This window comes from Mus musculus, chromosome 1 (genome assembly GCF_000001635.26).
Source record: "Mus musculus strain C57BL/6J chromosome 1, GRCm38.p6 C57BL/6J".
In the NCBI taxonomy this organism is placed as follows: Eukaryota; Metazoa; Chordata; class Mammalia; order Rodentia; family Muridae; genus Mus; species Mus musculus.
Genome location: NC_000067.6, coordinates 7,384,869 through 7,406,472, shown reverse-complemented (window position 1 = coordinate 7,406,472; position 21,604 = coordinate 7,384,869). Strand labels below are relative to the sequence as shown.

Here is a 21,604-nt window from a genome sequence, read left to right as displayed (position 1 = left end):
TCAGCTCAGGTCATGGGATAAGAATACAGCTTTAATTTGGATCTGGTGTCACAGCCTGTCATCCCAGTTACTCAGGAACTGGCAGGAGGGTTGTAAATTCAAGCCCTGCCTGGACCACAGAATGAGTTTAAGGTCAGCCTGAGAAACTTGCAGGACCTCATCTATAAACAAGTAGTAAAGAATAGAGGATAGAGATGTAGTTTAGTGTTTAAGCATTTGACCAGCATTTATCGTTATTTAAGGAAAAGCTTTAGGGGATGATAAAATGACTCAGGGAATGGAGAATTGTTTCCAAGCCTAGCAACATGAAAGAAGAAAAAACAGCTTCTTCAAGTAGTTCTCTGACTTGCACACACACACATACACACACACACACACACACACACACACACACACACACACACTCCACCACAAAATAAAAGGTCCAATTAAAATCCTTCTCTAGCAGGAGATTATAGGCTACTGTTGAATATTGCTTTTCTAGTAACCAGGGAAGAAGATGGAAATTGTTCCTCGTGTACAATAGACAAGGACGGCAAGGAACCCAGATAACAGGCAGAACTGGTTGTAAAAAGATTAGATGCATGTGAACCTTACCAAACAGCAGGAGCAGATAACACACATCTGCAAGTTGCAAAGGTGTGAGCTGGGGACCGGTGAGCCTTGCAGCCTGCACAGTTAAGGGTAAGGTGGAGAAAGGACTGAGTCCCATGTGTCAACTGTCTAATGTGTTCTGGTTAGAAACAAAAGCAAAACGTTTTCTAAACAGTGTTCTTCTGAACGACTAGAGTTTCATTTTATTTTATGTTGTAAGTTTCTGAATACTAGGGATGTGAGAGAGCACCCTGTAAGGGCCTGTGTGTCATAGAACTTCAGGAAAGTTCTAAAGAAGAAAGAGATATGGAGTAGTTCCTCCAAGCAGGAACCATGGTTGACCCATTGAATCTACATGTCTGCCTACTTTTATGTCCATTGTATAGATTCTTGGAAGGGTCGGTGGTTTCAGATCAGGGTTCGTGCTGGCTCCTGGATTTCGATCTGGTCACTTCTGGTGCTTTTCCATTTCTCATATTCCACAAATCTGGATCGTGGAGAGGGCTTCACTGTTCATTGCCCACTTTGTCAAGGTTGGTCTGAAGAAGTTTCTAGAAAGGAGGCCATTTGGCATGCATGCTTGAACTTATAGGGAATGACATGCATACAGTTTCTAATGAAGTTAGTGAGAATGTGGGAGGAGGTGGCCTGATGTAGCTTTAAATTGTAGATAGCAATGGTCCACTCATTCAAGACTCTCATCAGTCTTCCTTTGGCCTTCTCATGTGTTTAAGCAGTGTGTACTGGGAATTATAGCTTATCCATCGAAGCCCATTTATGATCTGTAAAATTACATTCTAGGAAGTGATCATAGTTTTCTTCCTTATTGCATTTAACCTTTTCAAAACTTAACATACCCTTATTTTATGGAGGCAAAATAAGAATGCAATGGAAGGGAATCCAGCCACATAGCTGTTAGAAGAGGGATTTGAACTTTGGTCCCTCTGACATGGGACTGTACATTGTCTTTCTGGAAAGTGTGGTTTTCTGCAGTTCTTTAGAGTGATTAAATTTCTCCTGATCATTACCATGCTATTGACACCATCAGAGGCTTTAATCATAGCTACTCAGATTCTAGGTGAGGAGCAATGATGTCAGTAGACAAATGGCCAAGAAGTTAATGTTGATGTATGGCAGTGGTGATCATTCCGTTCATTGATTACTTGCCAGAGGTTGACTGTCATAGACGAGAACTCTAGATATTTTGTGCATTTATTGGGTTTGCAAAAAATTTGCTGTTGTAAGTATGTTCCAAATATTTCATGAAACTAAAAATGTGATGTGTTGTTATTCTAAAATTAAAATATAATTGCCTAGTAAGGTCCCACTGACCCCCCAACATTACAGGCTATTGCCATTGCTCTTGGTTATCCTCAAGGACGTTATGGTAAAACCCTGTTGCTGAAGATGCTACACTTGAGGCATAAAACAGAAATCAAGCTGGAGGCTTCTTTCAGACTGACTAGATTCTATAGTGCTGGAAGGTGCTATGCATGCCACCAGAGGCTAAAAGGAATCACTAGTCTTACCCAGCTGTGAACAACAATGATCAGCCTGGAGAGCTGTGCCCACTGGTGCAGTGATGGGTAAGAATATCATTGGAGCAACCAATTCTTTTCTGACTGGATTCAAGGCCCACTCTACAAGCTGAAACTCATTCTTTGTACCTACGGGGGACCAAGAACTTGTGACTAAACAGGTTATAGTCCCTAGAGGAGAATCTACTATTACTCAGCTAAATGGACATCTACCAAACCATTTCTTAATGACTTAGAATTATATTCATTGATTACTACCTCTGACAACCTTTATATAGCAGGGCAGTTGAGCATATGAAATCATAGCACTTGTGATAGCATATATAAGACTTGAGGAAGCTCAAGCCAGGCAAAATTCCATCATGGAGAGTGGAGATGGGCACAAAGTCCCATCTCCAACTCCTTAGAGCTATTGGCAATTAGTAACTTGAAAGGTGCTAAAATGGCCACAGAGCCAGAAGCAAGAGTCTGTGATGTCTAGGTCCTCCCTTGTGCTCAGTAGCTAGAGATATTTCCTTTGGAAGCAGGTGCCCTGGGAAAAAGATCTGTGCAAACTATAAGTCGGATGTCTAACTGATGCAGTGAGTATCAGGAGCCCAATTACGTCTATTGAACCCAGGCTTCTCATCTGTAATGTTAAAATATTGGCAGATATAGCTTGAAGTCTTTCTACTCCTACAGGCAACTCTTTCTATAAAGAAAGAGGATTTCTCAATTAAGATTCGGTAATTGTTTATTGAGTGCTCAAAAGACTTTTTGCATATAGAATCTCACTTTCCATGTGTCACTAAATTTATTTATTTTATGATAATGGTGGTGGTGGTGGTGGTGGGTGTGTGTGTGTGTGTACATGTGCACATACATGTAAATGTACCACAGTATGCATATGGAGATCAGAGGACATATTTTTTTTAAGTTTTCTTCCTTGTTGGCCCAGGGAGTTGAACTCAGGTTGTCATGCTTGCCTGGCAAGTACTTTAACCACGACCCATCTCTGTCATCCACCAGTACCATGTTTAATGACATTTTCTCCCTTGACGATGGGTCTACTTCTCAGTCTTTTGTGTTTGTGTCTACATACATTTCACATTGAGTTCATTACTGTAACTTTATAATAAAGCTGGGAGTCAGACAGTGGAAGACTTCAACTCCTCTTCAGTTTTGATAGCACATTTAAATAAATAAATGTGGAAATATTGGAGAGGTTTTTTTTTTTACACTTTGAACACTCATATATATCCTCAAAACATCCATTCACTTTTTATAGTAGTGTGCACTAGTTGCTACCAAGCCTGAAGGAGTCTAAAGAGTCTTATAAGTCCTTCTTTTCATATTGTCTTGCAAAATGACTCATATCATTCCATGTCCATGAAGTGGCCTTCTCTCTGAGGTTACATTCATGGGTTCTCAGTACCATGGGGACAGGTAGGTGGAATTACAGAACAGCTCTGCTTTTGAGACTGTCAAGTGACCTTGCTTTCACATTGTTTCTTGATTCCTGAGAGTATGTCTCCTACCTTCAGTGGCTTTATAAGCGGGGTGTGCAGGTGGCTTTTTAAGTGGCAACAAGCTATGTTTAAGTCTTTGGAGCTTCCTGAAAATTACAGACACTCCCACCAACACTCTTGAATTAGATGAAGAAAGAAAGGTCATGTGAATGTTTATATCACAACTCAGGGTAATTTGTGCTGGAAAGAGACCCCCATCCTCTGTTTCTGAATGAAAAGGCTCTCTCCTCTGTTCCCAAAAGTATTGTTTTTAGAACAAAAACAGTTTCAATTGCTGAAAAAGGTATGAATTATTTATTCATCACTCTATTATTATCATTCAATAATAGAATAACATATTCTATTATTATCACCCAATTTATGCTTTTCTTTTTTGTGTGCAAATGTGTGACATATGCCTGTTGGTGTACTGGTATCTGAACCTGTGTGTATGTGATTAGAGGTCAGAGCTAGATGGTGGGCATCTTCCTCGGTCACGCTCCACCTTAGTTTTTGAGACAGGGACTCTTACTGAACCAGATGCTCACTGTTCTGATTAGACTTTCTGGCCAGCAAGTCCCTGGGATTCTCCTGTTTCTGCTCCTTAGCAGGTGACAGGAAAGTGCTGTTGTGAGGGGCTTTTAATGAGGTGATGGAGATCTGATCTCAGGGCCCACACTTGTACAGCAAATGCTCTTATCCTCTGAGCCATCTCCTAGTTCATCCTAATTCACCCCCCTAACCCATACTTTTCTTTCAAAACCAAAGAATCATAAAATTTAATAATGAGGCATTTAGTGGTATGCGATGAATATCTTTCCATAAGAATATCTCGTAGTTACCAATATTATTGGAAGAAGGCCATAAAATATCAATGTTTAGAGGAAATGCTTTTCTCCACTGAATTGTGCATGTCCTAATAGAATGTGCTGGACATAATGTAGTCTCACCTAGTGACTCAGGGACTGTAGTATTTGTGCCTGGACTAAAGGGTCTAATGCGTTCCATGTTTCACTTTCAACACTCCCTTGCTGTTGGAACACCTTTTGTTTCTTAGTGAGATAATGAGATTATTGAACAGCTGTGTTAAAAATCAGAACACCAAGCTTCTTGGGACTGAAAAAAAATCTAAGAGAATATGAGCCTGTTTGGGGCCCAAAGGTGTCTCCAATGAGCTGGTGACATGGCTTGCTTCTTCAGTAACTCAGAGTTCTCAGTTTTGTGATAAATAGTTAAAATAATTGGAAATAACCAGTTGAGCAAGTATAGGGGAGGGAAGGCATAGTGTCTCTATGTGCTAAGCATAAAAGAGTTAAATGTGTAATATGGGGTTTGCATTTGTCAAGAAAGCTGTATACATCTCCTTTGGATATAAGCTCTCGGAAAGAATCCAAGGGTTAAGAGCACTCAGTCTTAGGTTAAGAGTCTTCAGGAAGACCTGCGTTTGGATCCCAGCACCCATGCTTGCCCTGTGGCTCACAACTGCAAATGACTCCAAATCCAGGACATTCAATGCCTCTGGCCTATTTGGTCACCTGCATTAGGGTGCATGCACGCACACCACACACACACACACACACACACACACACACACTACCCAGCCAGTAAAATGGTTGGCACAGGAGCAGAAGGACCTGGATTCAGATCTCCATCACCCATGTAAAAACTCAGGCATGGTGGCCCATATCTACATCCTAGAGCTAGGGAGGTGAAGACAGGAGAGCCCTGGATCTCACTGGCCAGATAGTTTAACTGATCTGGAGAACTCCAGGGTCATTGAGAGACTCTGTTTCCAGCAAACAACATACCCCACAACCCTCTAAAAGCCAGCAAAACAAACAAACAAACAAACAAACAAATGCAAAATAAAAACAAACACAGGCAGAGTACAATGGGGGCAAGCACTCAATGTCAACCTTTGGACTCCAATCACATGATACACATGTCAGTCACTCAGGTTATCAATACTAAGCACCCAATAAATGTCCCTTCAATTAATGAAAAAATACAAGCACTTCATACTTTTTGACCATATTGGCAACATCTACAATTTTTTTCCCTGTTAATGTTGGAATTGTATTACTATCCAATTCATTATGGAAGTTCTGATGACATCACTGTGACTGACATCCACAGTGCACTTGCTCAAGAGGCTACATTTCTGGTTAACCTACTTTATGTTTCAACACTCTTCAGAGTGATTAATTATTCTATTTGTTTCTCCCATCTAGGAATGGGGGCATTTAAAACCCACATGACACTTTATAATGCATGAAATGCCAGATATGATGGTGGTATTGAAAGGCAGATGCAAGATAGAGGTTTTTAAATCAATCTGTCAGATCAAAGGGAAGTATATTCTTCAACTGATATTACCCTTAAAAGCCACAAAAAGTACCAAATTTAATGATGAGAACAAATTAACTGAACCTTCATCAGTCCATCAGTAAAACAATGATCTGAGGATAAGAAAAAAAATTGAATCCACCACAGAAGACAGTGGATTTGGGGTGCTGAGAGGGATGATCAGAAGTTTTCCTTTGAATTTTTAAGTGACTCGTGTGTGTTTGTGTGTGTGTGTGTGTGTGTGTGTGTGTGTGTGTGTGTTGTATACATGTGCGGCTGGAGAGATGCCTCAGAGGATAAGAGCATGTAGTGAACTTCTAGAAGATCTAAGATAGATTCCTAGAATCCATGTCACAAGGCTCATAACCACCTTTAACTGCATTTCTAGGGAATATGAAAATCTCTGACCTCTCTACATGCACCTACACTCACATGTGTATAGCCACACAAAGACAAGCACATGTACACATGATTAAAAATAACTGAATAAATAAATAAATAAATAAATAAATACAGATTTGGGAGCAGCGACAGTATTTTCCCAAGAGGGATGACTCTAACCATTGCATATTCTTTGCTGTTACAGCTTATCCATCTTGGCTCCTGTCCTTACTGTGTGGCTTCACAGTTTTAACAATGACTCCATCCAAAGGTCTCCCCTTCCTCATGTTTCTAAATTTCCCAGTGCCAGAATTATCTGCTTGTTTCTTGGTTTGGGTCTGGTGGACAGGATGATCAACATTAAGTGTATCTGTAAGTCTCAACTGCCTACTCTGGGGTTCTATACCCAAGCCTGACTCCCCCATGGCTTATGCAGCCATGGACTGGATAGATTATGTGTGCCCTCTATATAATACCTATGATAAAACTTAATTTACAAATTAGGCACTAGCAATCAGCCACAACTACTACAAATAAAATAGAACAAATGTATGAATTATGTTGGGAATTTTCCATTCAATAGTTTCTGTCCACAGATAACTGTGGGTAACAAAGGGCATAGAGAACAAAGACATGAACAGGGGTGACTACTTGTATAGCAAAGTCCTGTTCCACAAGCTGGGTGACTACTTAGTCTGTGAGCCAGGCTAAGGCCTAAAATGCCCTGCTCTGATTAATAAATCCCTTGGAAGTTCTGAATATGCTGTGCAGCCAGCGTGTCTGATCTGTCTGTGCTCTCTGATAGAATAATTCTTGATTCTGGCAGTCCATTGAGTTAAAGTGGGGTCAACAGCCTGTTTAGAAAGAAGCACAATGTTTTACATCATTAAGGCTGGGAAATAGCCACAGACATTGAGTGGTTTTCTTTCTAGTCTAGTTCCTATGAAGACAAGATGTCAGCGACCCAAGGATGGCACCCTTAGTAATTTATTAAACCAATGCAAAGAAGGATGCTTTTTCCCGTTTGCATTCTTTCGTTCAGTATTTCTGGAGCCCCAGTACAGGACGGGTTCACGTGTGTCTCCGATGTGTTTTTTTTTTATTATAAGATTTATTAATCTATCTCGCGTCTATGTGAGGTCACTAAATCTGCACAGGGTGTGAGCCTGCGTGGAGTCTCTGGGAATTGAGTGACAGGACCTCTGAGTGCTCCGGCCCCGCCCCAGACATTTAGAGTTTTTTTTTTTTTTTTTTTTTTGGGGGGGAGGGTCAGGGTTTTGCTGCTTTTTTTTTTTTTTTTTTTAAGAGTAGTGTTTAGTGCTCTTGAGTATTTTTATTTAAAATGCTAGGGTTTTATTTGGGGGGTTTAAGAGTGTTAGGGTCGCCAGGCAGGGGTGGCACACGCCTTTCATCCCAGCAGCGCTTGGGAAGAGGCAGAGGCAGTGGATCTCTGAGTTCGAGGCCAGCCTGGGCTACAGAGTGAGCTCCCACACGATAAGCACACGAGACTTTTTAATTTTATATAAAAATCACGGCCGCCCGCCCGTGTCTCTGCAGACGCGGATTTCTCCGGGGGTGGGGGGGCGGTTTCAGTCTCTGGGGGCCCCAGGTGGCCCGGCGAGTGGACGTCATCCTTCCCTGGGGGTCGCAGTCCCCCACCCACGGCGGGCAGGCGGGCGGGCAGGAAGGCGGGTGGGCAGCTCACCGCCATCTGTGAGGGGAGCCGAGGCGCCCTCTGCTGGCCTGTGGGTGTCATGGCGGTGGCAGGGCGCGCCCTTCCGTTTCCCAGGACCCCCACGAGTGGGCGGGGAGGGCGTCAGCTAAGACCAGAGTGGGGTCTCACCTGAGTGAGCATGAGGCGGGGGCGGGGCCTGGGGCGGCTGCAGGCATCAGCGGCGGCACCGCCCCCTCGGGGTGATTGACACGATGGAAGGGGAAGCCGGGCCCCGCCCACCGCGCGGCGTGGACCTGAAGCCTCTGTATTCCTTTATAGAGGGAAAAAAAGCCTCAGACACTGCCTCTTGTCAGACATGGACGGTGGGTGTGTGTGGGGGAGGGGGGGGGGAAGAAATCCAGCCTTCCATTGGAAGGCGCGGCTGTCAGTCACAGCCGGGCGGGCGGGACTTCTGGCGCTATTCCCTGCTCCTGGAAATAGCAAGTGGGGAAGCTTCCTGATTGAAAGCCGCTGCCGTCAATCACGACCGAGCGGGCGGGACTTCCTGCCACAGACTGGAACTCTCACGTGGCGCGGGTGCACAGAACTGAGCCTTCCGTTTTCCCGCCTCTACCACCCGAAAACTGCCCGGCAAGGGTCTCTCCGCCTTTGTGAGCGCCGCTGTCCCGGGGACCGCGGATTGGAAGCAGGAAGTCACTGGCCGCGGACAGAATCTCTCTCTCCTTCCATCTCAGGTCAGTGCAGGTGCGGGCACGCCCCTGCCTCAGCCCCTAGGCATGCTGGGAGTTGTAGTTCTGTCCCAGTTTTGGGTTCTCTGAGCCCCGCTCCCCTCTTTTTTCTCTAAGACTGGGTTGTTATTTTTTTCTAATTACTTTTTATTTTTAATTTTTGAATGTTTAAATTTTATTTATTTATTTATTCATCTATTTATTTCTTTATTGAATTTAATTTTGTTTTTTCCCATAGTTGGTGTCTCTGGGCTTAACCCTGAGACAGATGCTCTGGCGCGCCACCCGGTGGCGACAGGTTATCACTGCAACACTCCCCTTTTGTGTGTGTGTGTGTGTGTGTGTGTGTGTGTGTGTGTGTGTTTGTTTTCGAGACAAGGTTTCTCTCGCCCCTTTGTGTGTGTTTGTGTGTTTGTTTTCGAGACAAGGTTTCTCTGTGTAGCCCTGGCTGTCCTGGAACTCACTCTGTAGACCAGGCTGGCCTTTAAGTCAGAAATCCACCTGTCTCTGCTTCCCCAGTGCTGGGATTAAAGGCGTCCGCCACTACCACCTGCCTGGTTTTGGTTTTTTTGTTTGTTTGTTTGGTTTTTGTTTGTTTGTTTGGTTTTTCCCCAAGACTTGGTTTCTCTGGATTTAACCCTGAGACAGTTGCTCTCGCACGCCACCCGGTGGCGACAGGTTGTCACTGCAATGCTCCCGCTCGCTTTTTGTTTGCTTTTTGTTTTGTTTTGTTTTTTGTTTTTTTTTTGAGGCTGGGTTTCTCTGTGTAGCCCTGGAACTCACTCTGTACTCTAGGCTGGCCTCGAACTCAGATCCCACAGTTAAGAGACTTTTAATTGTAAAGACTTTGGATTTTAAAAGATATTGGATATTTTTAAAGGATTGAACTTTTAATATGTAAAGACTGGGACTTTTAAGAACTAAGGGTTGAGGCTTACTAGTGATGTGTTTGTGTGTCAAGTTGACAAGGGGTCAATTGTACTGGCTGGTTGTGTGTCAACTTGACACAGCTGGAGTTACCACAGAGAAAGGAGCTTCAGTTGAGGAAATGCCTCCATGAGATCCAGCTGTAAGGCATTTTCTCAATTAGTGATCAAGGGGGAAAGGCCCCTTGTGGGTGGGACCATATCTGGGCTGGTAATCTTGGTTCTATAAGAGAGCAGGCTGAGCAAGCCAGGGGAAGCAAGCCAGTAAAGAACATCCCTCCATGGCCTCTGCATCAGCTCCTGCTCCCTGACCTGCTTGAGTTCCAGTCCTGACTTCCTTGGTGATGAACAGCAGTGTGGAAATGTAAGCTGAATAAACCCTTTCCTCTCCAACCTGCTTCTTGGTCATGATGTTTGTGCAGGAATAGAAAATGGAAAACAGGGTGTTAGGGGTCAGCGGACACCAAGCGAGACAGAGTATATAAGGATGTGATAACAGTAAGGAGCGTAATATATAACATGATAATAATATATGGTATAAACATATGCTTTTATGACAATTTTTCATATTTAAAATAATAAAAGCAATAATAATAATATTTTAAATTTTAAGTTCAAATTTATATTTTCCTGGATGTATGCATCCGCAGTCTGGAGTTTGTACTTCTGAATACTTTTTTAAAAGTTTTTTATATAATAAAAGTGATCTGTAACGTGTGATAATAATATGTAGTGTATGTAACCCATTGGACAGTATATTACAATATAATAGCAGAAAAGTAATATGTAATATGTAGTATAATATACATAATATATAGTATATAATAAAATATATATTTTAAAATGATATATAATATAATATATCTAATATATAATAAAATAATTTTATACAAGATAAGTCCAAGCAAGGCCCACTGCAGAGCACAGTGGGCGGTTCCCAACACCCGGTGCCTCAGGCTCCATGCTCTGTACCACTCAGGCAGGTTTGCCTACCACAAAACCATACTCACACTGAGAAACAACAAAAACAGGAAGAAAATCCTGATGTCACGGCCACTTCCAGTTACGATATGGTCACTTCTGGTCTTGCTGTAGTCACTTCCTGTGATGACACGGTCACTTCTGGTCCCTTCTGGTCACAGTGTGGCCGCTTCATGTGACAACATGGTCACTTCCAATCAGGGTATAGTCACTTCCTGTCACCGTGAAGCTACTTCCTGTCCCCGTATTCTCACATCTGGTCACAGTATGGTCACATCCCATCATGGTGGAGTCACTTCCTGCATCTTAATTATGTCTATGGAATATAACGTATGTTTTATTTGTAAATATTTGTCTTTTTAAATTTATCAGTTTTTATACAAACCTTTAAATTTACACATATATTCACATATGTTCACTTATATATTGAAATTTGTATATATATATTTATCAATATTAATATACATATCGCATATATGTAAATGTAATATATTACAGATATAATGTAAATAATATAAATAGTTTAAGTATATATTTATGTTTATATACATAACAATATATATAATTATATATGACATATATTAAAATATTTATATATGTATTATATGTTTCATTTATATACATTTTATATTTATAAATATTATATAAATATTTATATATGAAATATACATATATTTCATATACTATAAATATGTATATTTACAATTAATAAAATTAAAATATATAAAATATGTATAAATGTATACACATATACATACATTATATATGAGCTTGGTACCTGCCATGTCAGTGTCCTGTGCATATATATGATGTAATGTATACATTATATATGATGTGATGTATACATTATATATGGTGTAATGTAAAAGTATACACATACATGTATATCTGTATATATGTTTAGGTATACACATATATATGCATATATATGTCTATGTACATATGTATATGCATGTATGCATATGTTATATATGTATGTATATATATAAATATATGTATACATGGCTATGTATATACATATATAAGCATATGTATATATAGGTATAGGTATACCTGTGTGTATATATATACATATATATATACACAATATATAATGTGAGTATATGTATGTATAGGTATATGTTATAAACATACTTATATATTTATATGTAACTATATAAAAATGTATGTATATGTATATATATTTTTATATGTATAGTTATATGTATATAAATGTATATACACAGGTATATATATGTATATATATATAGGTATAGGTATATATGTATATGTATATGTGTTTGTATATATATTAATATGTGTATACATATGTATATATATTTATATGTGTATATATATATGTATAAGTATATATGACTGGAATCCCATATCACACAATCTTGACTTTCGTGAACAGCAAGGAACTGGAGTCGCATTGATTACTGATTGGTAACCTGAGCACCACCCGGATCAATACCGACATGGACCCACTGTGCGCACGTCCCTTACAGAGATACAGACAACACTCAAAGTTTGCAATGGTAGGAAAGTGAACAGACCAGCAGAGTTCATTGCTTTTCACAGGTCCTCCAAGGTCTGTTGGAAAACAGAGTGTTAGGGGTCAGCAGACACCTTTTTTTTTTTTTAATGTTTTTTTATGGTCTTTTTAGTGTTCTAGTGTTGTTGTAGAGTTTCAGGATTTTTTTTAGGGTTTTAGAATTTTTTAGGGTCTTTTTAGAGTTCTCATGTTTTCTTTTTTTTTCTTTCTTTCTTTTTTTTTTTTTTTTTTTTTTTTTTTACAATTTTAGGGTTTTAAAAAATGTTTAATAAGTATTTTAAAAGTTTTTTGTTTTTTGGTTTTTTTTTTTAGTTTTTTATGGGTCTTTTAGGGTTTGTGGCGCACACCTTTAACTCACAGCACTTGGGAGGCAGAGGCAGGCAGATTTCTGAGTTTGAGGCCAGCCTGGTCTACAGAATGAGTTCCAGGACAGCCAGGGCTACACAGAGAAACCCTGCCTCAAAATCAAAAAAAAAAAAAAAAAAAAAAAAAAAAAAAGTTTTTTAGCTTTTTAGGGATCTTTTAGTGTTTGTTTAAAGATACTAGGGTTTTGGGGGGGTATCTTTTTTTTAAGGTTTTAGGTTTCTTTTAGGGTGTTTTAAGTATTTTAGAGTTTTTAGGGGTTTGTTGGGGATTTTTGAAGGCCTTAGGATTTTTATGTAGGGTTTTAGGGTTTTTTTTATGGTTTTAAAAAAATTTGGGGTTTTTTTTGTGTTTTAGGGTCTTAGGATTTTTTGAGGTTTATTTTTAGGGATTTTTGATGGTTCTTGATTTCTTCTAGATTTTAAGATATTTTAGGGTTTTAAGGTCTTTTAGGGTTTTTAAAGGATTTTAGGATTTTTTTTTTAGGTTTTATGTGGTTTTTTTTTTTTGTTTTTTTGTTTTTTTTTAATGCTTTAGGTTTTTCTTTAGGGTTTTAGTGTTTTCTGGGTCTTTTCAGGGTTCTACAGGTTTTTTATTTTTTATTTATTTATTTATTTTTTTAGATTTTTGGAATTTTTTTAGTGTTTTAAGTTTTTTAGGTTCTTTTTTTTTAGAACTTCATAGTGGTTTTTAGGGTTTTTGTTGATTTTTCTAAAGCTTCAAGGTTTTCTTTTGTAAATTTTTAGAGTCTTTTCAGATTTTTTAAAAAGGGTTTTTTAATGCTTTTTTTTTAAGTCTTTAGGGTTTTTTTTTTAAGCGATTTCGGGGTCATTTTTAAAAAGTATTGGGGTTTTTAGAGTCTTTTTAGGTTTTTTGAGGATTTTTTTTTTTTTAGAATTTTAGAGTTTTTTAGGGGGTTAGGATTCTTTTTAGAATTTCACAGTTTTATTTAGGGTTTAAAGGTTTTGAAGGTATTTTGGGGGGTTTCAGGGTTTTGATGTATTTTTAGTTTTTTTTAAAGATTTTAGTTTTTATATGGTTTTAGGGATTTTTTGGGTCTCTTTAGTGTTCTTCAGTTTTTCAGAATTATGTTTCTTTAGTGTTTTAGGGATTTTTTTTTAAAGGATTTTAGGGTGTTTTGGTAATTTAGAAATCATTTATGTTTTTTTAAAGAATTTTATGTTTTTTTTAAGGTTTTTGGGATTTTGGTTTTTTTTTTTAACGTTTTATGGCTTTTTAGGGTTCTAGAAGGATTTTTTTCTTAATATTATGGATTTTTGGGGGGTTTTAGTGTCTTTTTAGGGTTCTAGAGATTTTTTTTATTATTTTAGGTTTTCTTAGGGTTTTAGTGTTTTTTTTTTTTAATTTGGACATCTTGAGGTTTGGTTTTTTTAAGAAATTTAGGCTTTTTTAAGGTTTTTAAAGTTTTTATTAAGGATTTTAGGATTTTTTAAAGGGTTCTTTCATTTAAAAATGATTTTAGGGTTTTGTCAGTGTTTTGGGCGATTTTTTAATGCCACAGGTTTGTTTGTTTGTTTGTTTGTTTGTTTGTTTTTAAGGTTTTATAATTTTTAGGGTCTTTTTAGGTTTCTTGAGGTTTTATAGAATTTTAGGGCATTTTTTTAGGGTTTTAGAATTTTTTTAGGGTCTTATTAGAGTTCTTGGTTTTTGTTTTTTTGGTTTTGTTTTGTTCTTTTGTGTTTTTGGTTTTGTGTGTGTGTGTGTGTGTGTGTGTGTGTTTGGAATTTAAGGTTTTTTTATGAAGTTTTTATTAAGTATTTTAGGGTCTCCAGTGGTTGTGGGCCACGCCTTTAATCCCAACAGTTGGGAGGCAGAGGCAGGCAGATTTCTGAGTTCAAGGCCAGCCTGGTCTACAGAGTGAGTTCCAGGACATCCAGAACTACACAAAGAACACTGTCTCGAAAAACAATAAACCAATAAACAAACAAACAAAAAAACCAAACAAACAACAAAAAAGTACTTTAGGGGTTTTTTTTTTGCTTGTTTGTTTGTTTTTTGGTTTTGGAGGGGGTTTAGCTTTTTAGGGACCTTTTAATGATTTTTTAAAGATTATAGGGTTTTTTAGGGTTGTCTTTTTTTTTTAAGGTTTTAGGTTTCATTTAGGCTGTTTTAAGTATTTTAGAGTTTTTAGGTCATTTGGGGTGATTTTGAAGACCTTAGGAATTTTATGTAGGGTTTTAAGTTTTTTTTATGGTTTTAAAATGATTTTAGGATTTTTTTTAGGTTTTATGGTTTTTTTTTTTAAAGGCTTTAGGTTTTTTTTTTTAGGGTTTTCTGGGTCTTTTTAGGGTTCTAGAATTTCTTTTTTTTTTTTTTTTAGACTTTTAGGATAATTTTTTAGGGTTTTAGGTTCTTTTAGGCTTTTTTTTTAGAATTTTATAGTGTTTTTAGGGTTTTTGTTGTTTTAAAGCTTCAAGATTTACTTTTTAAGTTTTTAGGGTTTTTAGGATCTTTTTGGGTTTTTTTAAAGGATTTTTTAAATTTTTTTTTTTTAACCGTTTCAGGTTCTTTGGTAAACTATTAGGGTTTTTGACTTTTTTTAGATTCATGGTTTTTTTTAGGGGTTTAGGATTCTTTTTAGGGTTTCAGTTTTTTTTTTAGGGTTTTAAGATTTTGTAGATATTTTTACAGTTTTTAGGGTTTTTGGGGGATTTCAGGGTTTTGATGTATTTTTAGGTTTTTTTTTAAGATTTTAGTTTTTATATGGTTTTAGGGATTTTTTGGGTCTCTTTAGTGTTATTCAGTTTTTCAGAATTATAGAATTTTTTTAGTGTTTTAGGGTTTTTTTTAGTTTTCTTTTAAAAGAATTTTAGGGTGTTTTGGTAATTTAGAGATCATTTATGTTTTTTCTTAAGAATTTTGTTTTTTTACGTTTTTGGGGATTTTTGGTACTCAGGGTTTTTTTTAATGTTTTATGGCTTTTTAGGGTTCTAGGATTTTTTTTTCGTAACATTATAGTTTTTGAGGGGTTTTAGGGGTTTTTAGTGTCTTTTTAGGGTTCTAGAGATTTTTTTATTATTTTACGTTGTGTTAGGGTTTTTAAAAAATATTTGTACTTCTTGAGTTTTTTTTTTTAGAATTTTAGGCTTTTTTTTAGGGTTTTTAAAGTTTTTATTAAGGATTTTAGGATTTTTTTAAGGGTTCTTTCATTTAAAAAACAATTTTAGGGTTTTCTCATTGTTTTGTGCGATTTTTTTAATGCCATAGGGTTTGGGGTTTTCTTATGGTTTTATAATTTTTAGGGTCTTTTTAGGTTCTTGAGGTTTTATAGAATTTTAGGGCATTTTTTTAGGGTTTTAGAATTTTTTTTTAGGGTCTTATTAGAGTTCTTGGGGTTTTTTTGTTTGCTTTGTTTTGTTTTGTTTTGTTTTTTAGAATTTTAGTTTTTTTTATGAAGTGTTTAAGTATTTTAGGGTTGCAGGGCGGTTGTGGCCCATGCCTTTAACCCAGCAGTTGGGAGGCAGAGGCAGGCAGATTTCTGAGTTCGAGGCCAGCCTGGTCTACAGAGTGAGTTCCAGGACAGCCAGAGCTACACAGAGAACACTGTCTGGAAAAACAAAAACCCAACAAACAAAAAAACCCAACAAACAAAAAGAAAGTATTTTAGGGTTTTTTTTGTTTTTTGGTTTTTTTGTTTTGTTTTTGTTGTTTTTGTTTTGTTTTGTTTTGTTTTTGCTTTTTAGGGATCTTTTAATGTTTTTTAAAGATTATAGGTTTTTTTAGGTTTTTCTTTTTTTTAAGGTCTTAGGTTTTGTTTAGGCTGTTTTAAGTATTTTAGAGTTTTTAGGTTAATTGGGGTGATTTTTGAAGGCCTTAGGGATTTTATGTAGGGTTTTAGGCTATTTTATGGGTTTAAAAAAATTTGGGGTTTTTTTTTGTGTGTGTGTGTTTTAGGGTCTTAGGTTTTTTGAGGTTTATTTTTAGGGTTTTTTGGTGGTCCTTGATTTCTTCTAGATATTTAAGTATTTTGGTTTTTTAGGTTCTTTTAGGGTTTTAAAAAGATTTCAGGATTTTTTTTTTTAGGTTCTATGTTTTTTTTTAAGGCTTTAGGGTTTTTTTTTTTTTTTTTTTTTTTTTTTAGGGTTTATGGTTTTCTGGGTCTTTTTAGGGTTTTAGAATTTTTTTTTTTTTTAAAATTTTGGGAAAATTTTTTAGGGTTTTAGGTTTTTTTTGGAATTTTATAGTTTTTTTAGTTTTTTTTTTGTTGATGTTTTAAAGCTTCAAGATTTACTTTTTAAAGTTAGGATCTTTTCAGGTTTTTTTTAAAGAATTTTTTAATGGTTTTTTTTTTTTTTTTTTTTGTCTTTAGGGTTTTGTTTTTTTGTTGTTGTTGTTGATTTTGTTTTTAACAGTTTCAGGTCCTTTGTAAACTATTAGGGTTTTAAGAGTCTTTTTAGGGTTTTTGAGAATTTTTTAGATTTATGGATTTTAGGAGTTTAGGATTATTTTTAGGGTTTCACGTTTTTATTTAGGGTTTTAAGGTTTTGTAGGTGTTTTTAGAGTTTTTAGGGTTTTGGGGGGTTTCAGGCTTTTGATGTATTTTTATTTTATTATTTTAAAGATTTTAGTTTTTATATGGTTTTAGGGATATTTTGGGGTCTGTTTAGTGTTCTTCAGTTTTTCAGTTTTTTTAGTGTTTTAGGGTTTTGTTTTGTTTTTTAAAGGATTTTAGGGTATTTCGGTAATTTAGAGATTTTTTTTTTTTAAGAATTTTATGTTTTTTACGTTTTGGGAGATTTTTGGTATTTAGTTGTAGTGGACATGTCTATAGTCTAGGTGTAGTGGGACATATCTAGAGTCTAGGTGTAGTGCTTCATGTCTATAGTCTAGGTGTAGTAGGAAATGTCTATATACTAGGTGTAGTGGTTCATCACTAAAATCTACATGAAGTGGGACATTTCTTTAGTCTTGGTGTAGTTGTTCATGTTTATAGTCTTGGTATAGTGTGACATGTCTATTGTTGAGGTGTAGTGGGACATTTCTAAACTCTATGTGTAGGGATTCATGTCTATAGTCTAGGTGTCATGGGAAATGTCTATAGTCTAGGTGTAGTGCTTCAAGTCTATAGCCTAGGTGTAGGCTATAGAACATGTCTATAGTCAGGGTGAAGTGGGACACGTCTATAGTGTATGTGAGGTGGGACATGCCTATAGTCTAGGTGTAGTGGGACATGTCTACAATCTAGGTGTAGTGGGACATGTCTATGGTCTAGGTGTAGTGGGACATGTCTATATTCTAAGTGTAGTGGGACATGTCAAAACTGTGTGTGTAGTTGTTCATGCCTATAGACTAGGTACAGTGGTTCATGTCTATAGCCTAGGTGCAGTGGAACATGTCTATAGTCAGGGTGTAGTGGGACATGTCTAAAGTCAACGTGTAGTGGAAAATATCTATATGTGTAGTGGGACATGTCTATAGTCTAAGTGTAGTGGGACATGTCAATAATCTAGGTGTAGTGGGACATGTCTATACACTAGGTGTAGACGGACATGTCTATACTGTTTGTGTAGTGGTTCATGGCTATAGACTAGGTATAGTGGTTCATGTCTACAGTTTAAGTTTAATGGGAGTTGTCTATATTGTAGGTGTAGTGGGACATGGCTATAGTCTAGGTGTAGTTGGAAATGTCTATAGTGTAGTTGTAGTGGGACATTGTCTATAGTCTAGGTGTAGTGGGAGATGTCTATAGTCTAGGTGTAGTTTGATATTTCTACACTCTAGCTTAGTGAGACATTTCTATAGTCTAGGTGTATTGGGACATGTCTATAGTCTACGTGTAGTGGCACATGTTTATACTATATGTGTTGTGGTTCATGTCTATACTCTAGGTATATCTGGATATGTCTATAGTCTAGGTGCAGTGAGACATGTCTATACTCTAGGTGTAGTTATTCATGTCTATATTCTAGGTGTAGTGGGACATTTCTATAGTCTCAGTGTAGTGTGACATGTCTATACACTAGGTGTAGTGGTTCATAACTATAGCCTACGTGTAGTAGGACATTTCTATAGTCTTGGTGTAGTTGTTCATTTCTATAATCTTGGTGTTGTGTGACATGTCTATTGTCGAGGTGTAGTGGGATATTTCTATACTGTATGTGTAGTGGTTCATGTCAGTAGTCTAGGTGTAGTGGGACATGTCTACACTCTAGGTGTAAAGGGACATGTATATAGTCTAGGTATTGGGACATGTCTATATTCTATGTGTCGTGGGACATGTCTCTAGTCTAGATGGAGTGGGACACATCTATAGTCTAGTTTTATGGGACATGTCTACAGTCCAGGTGTAGGGGCTCATGTCTATACTCTAAGCATAATGGGACATGTTATAGTCTAGGTGTAGTTGGACATTTCTGTAGTCTAGATGTAGGGGACATGTCAAAGTGTTATGGTTCATAACTATAATCTATATATCGTGGGACATGTCTATATCTAGGTGTAGTGATTCATGTCTATAATCTAGGTGTAGTGGGACACTTCTATTGTCTAGGTGTATTGGGATATGACTATAGTCCAGGTATAGTGGGACATGTCTATAGTCTAAGTGTAGTGGAAATGTCTACAGACTAGGTGTAATGTGACATGTCTGTAGTCTAGGTGCATTGGGACATGTCTATAGTCTAGGTATAGTTATAGTCTAGGTTTAATGGGATATGTCTATAGTCTATGTGTTGTGCTTCATGTCTACAGTCTAGGTGTAGTGGGATAAGTCTATAGGTGAGGTGCCTCATGTCTATAGTGTAGGTGTAGAGGAACATATTTATATTCAGGGTATAATGGGACATCTCTATACATCTATTTGTAGTGGGAAGTGTCTATACTATATGTGTAGTGGTTCATGTCAATAATCTAGGTGTAGTTGGACATGTCTACACTCAAGGTGTAGTGGGACATTTCTATACTCTAGGTGTAGTGGGAAATGTCTATACTCTCGTTGTAGTGATTCATATCTATATTCTAGGTCTAGTGGGACATCTCTATAGTCTCAGTGTAGTGGGACATATCTATATACTATGTGTAGTGGTTCATAGCTGTAGACTAGGTGTAGTGGAACATTTCTATAGTCTTGGTGTAGTTGTTCATGTCTATAGTATTGGTGTAGTGTGACTTGTCTATTGTCGAGGTGTAGTGGGACATTTCTATACTGTATGTGTAGAGGTTCAGGTCTATAGTCTAGGTGTAGTGGGAAACATTCTAGAGTCTATGTGTAGTGCTTCAAGTCTATAGTGTAGTGGAACATGTCTATAGTCTAGGTGTAGTGGGAGATGTCATTGGGTAGGTGTAGTGGGACATGTCTATTGTCTAGGTGTAGTGTGAGATGTCTCTTACCTTTATTAATTAGCCACTTTGAAATTAAAGCCCCTGAAAGCTGCTGCACAGTGAAAGCAAGGCCTCCTTCACATTAAAGGCAAATTGTGACTCTGGGTTTGCTGTGATATATCTCTCTCTCTTTTCTCTCTCTCTCTCTCTCTCTCTCTCTCTCTCTCTCTCTCTCTCTCTCTTTCCTCTCTCTCTCTCTCTCTCTCTCTTTCCTCTCTCTCTCTGTTCCGTTTTTCCCAGTTTTTTTCACAGTGTGGACTTTTTTCTCTCTCCTCTTTCCATTTATGCTTTCATATAGAAGCCAATAGTTATAGCCTCTAAGCCAAGCATTCATTAAGCTTTATAAAAACAATTTATGATTATTTAGAAATTGGCACAGAGGCCAATTGTTGCTAGAAACACACACACACACACACACACACACACACGTGGGAAATACAACCCTAACAAAGGCCCGTACTATAGAGCAGCGTGCTAGGCCCCTAGCAGCGGTCTGAGGGAAATGAAATACTATTAGAAAATACTTACTCCACTGTCCTGGGTCTTTTCATTTTATGGCTCTGTATGTTTTTGGAATAAGTATTCTGATGAATCCAAGAGTTTTGTTTTTGTTTTGTTTTGTTTTGTCTTAGATAAATACTGCTGATCCCAATAGCTGAAGGTTGTAGAAATCAATACTGTGTGGGGTGATACTCCACTGGATAAGGTATAATTCATGTATTCATAGGTCTTGCACATCTACATACACAATGCATATGTATGATTAGACCCAGAGCTCACCCCTGAAAAGTCTCAGGGTCTTCTTAAGTAGACCATACATAATGGCAAGTTCTGTGTACCCCAAAATGTAACACACAGGAAATACACCCCCTTAATCTCTGAATTCAGGTAGTGATGTGAAACTGAGCTGTGATCTGGAAGCCTACAGTTTTCCTCATGAGTACTTAGGATTTTTCTTCCTTCTTGTTGAAAAATGGTTTCTCTGATGTCCTTCAGTAGGGGATTAAGACGCTACCTTGTTTTGTTTGTTTGTTGTTGTTGTTGTTTGTTTTGTTTTGTTTTGTTGTTTTTTGGTTTTTTGTTTTATTTTTGTTGTTGTTGTTTTTGACAATGTGAAATATTTTACGAGTATATTTTTATTTCTACTAATTGTTCAAGAGCAACTGGACTCACTGAAAGCTTTCTTGTTTCATGGAGTAAACAATTCTCAAAACATTATCCTTTTTGTCCAACCACAAACTCATTCTTGAGCTCGGGGCAATGACTTTCTGTGTCCAGTCATTCACCTAGGACTGTTCAGGCCACTCGTCATAGCGACACGGCCTCCTTACATAGGGAGATGGCTCTTTCTTTTGTTCCTACCATCTTGCACACACTGAGTCATTTGTGCCTTTCTCCCCATGACACTAAGTTCAGCTCTTCTGCTAGCTCAGTTCAGAAAACCTTTTACTTCATTCTTTTTATTCTCTGAGTTCTGCATCACCTCTGCATGGACACAGAGTTTTCAGACTTGCTGTCTTTACCTTTTGCTCTGGGAGTGACCCATCAAAGCACACTTTACCCGACTGCACACACCTGAACTCTCCAGCATAGCTCCCGACCTCTGTTATTTCCCAGCCACAGTTACTACAACCTTCTGTTCTGACGAGATGCTCATTAAGTCTAGACAACTGAATATGAACAGAATCCTGAACCATTGCCTTCCAC

At 37.5% G+C, this 21,604-nt stretch overlaps 1 long non-coding RNA gene across 1 annotated transcript in view; it reads left to right on the top strand.

Annotated features, from left to right (window-relative positions):
- The first annotated feature begins 8,376 nt into the window (after positions 1 to 8,376).
- Positions 8,377 to 21,604, top strand: part of Gm26901 — an 83,460-nt gene continuing 70,232 nt past the window's right edge. Inside the window, exon 1 of the long non-coding RNA XR_865172.2 lies at positions 8,377 to 8,755. This is a non-coding gene — a long non-coding RNA (predicted gene, 26901). The remainder of the gene's footprint in view (positions 8,756 to 21,604) is intronic.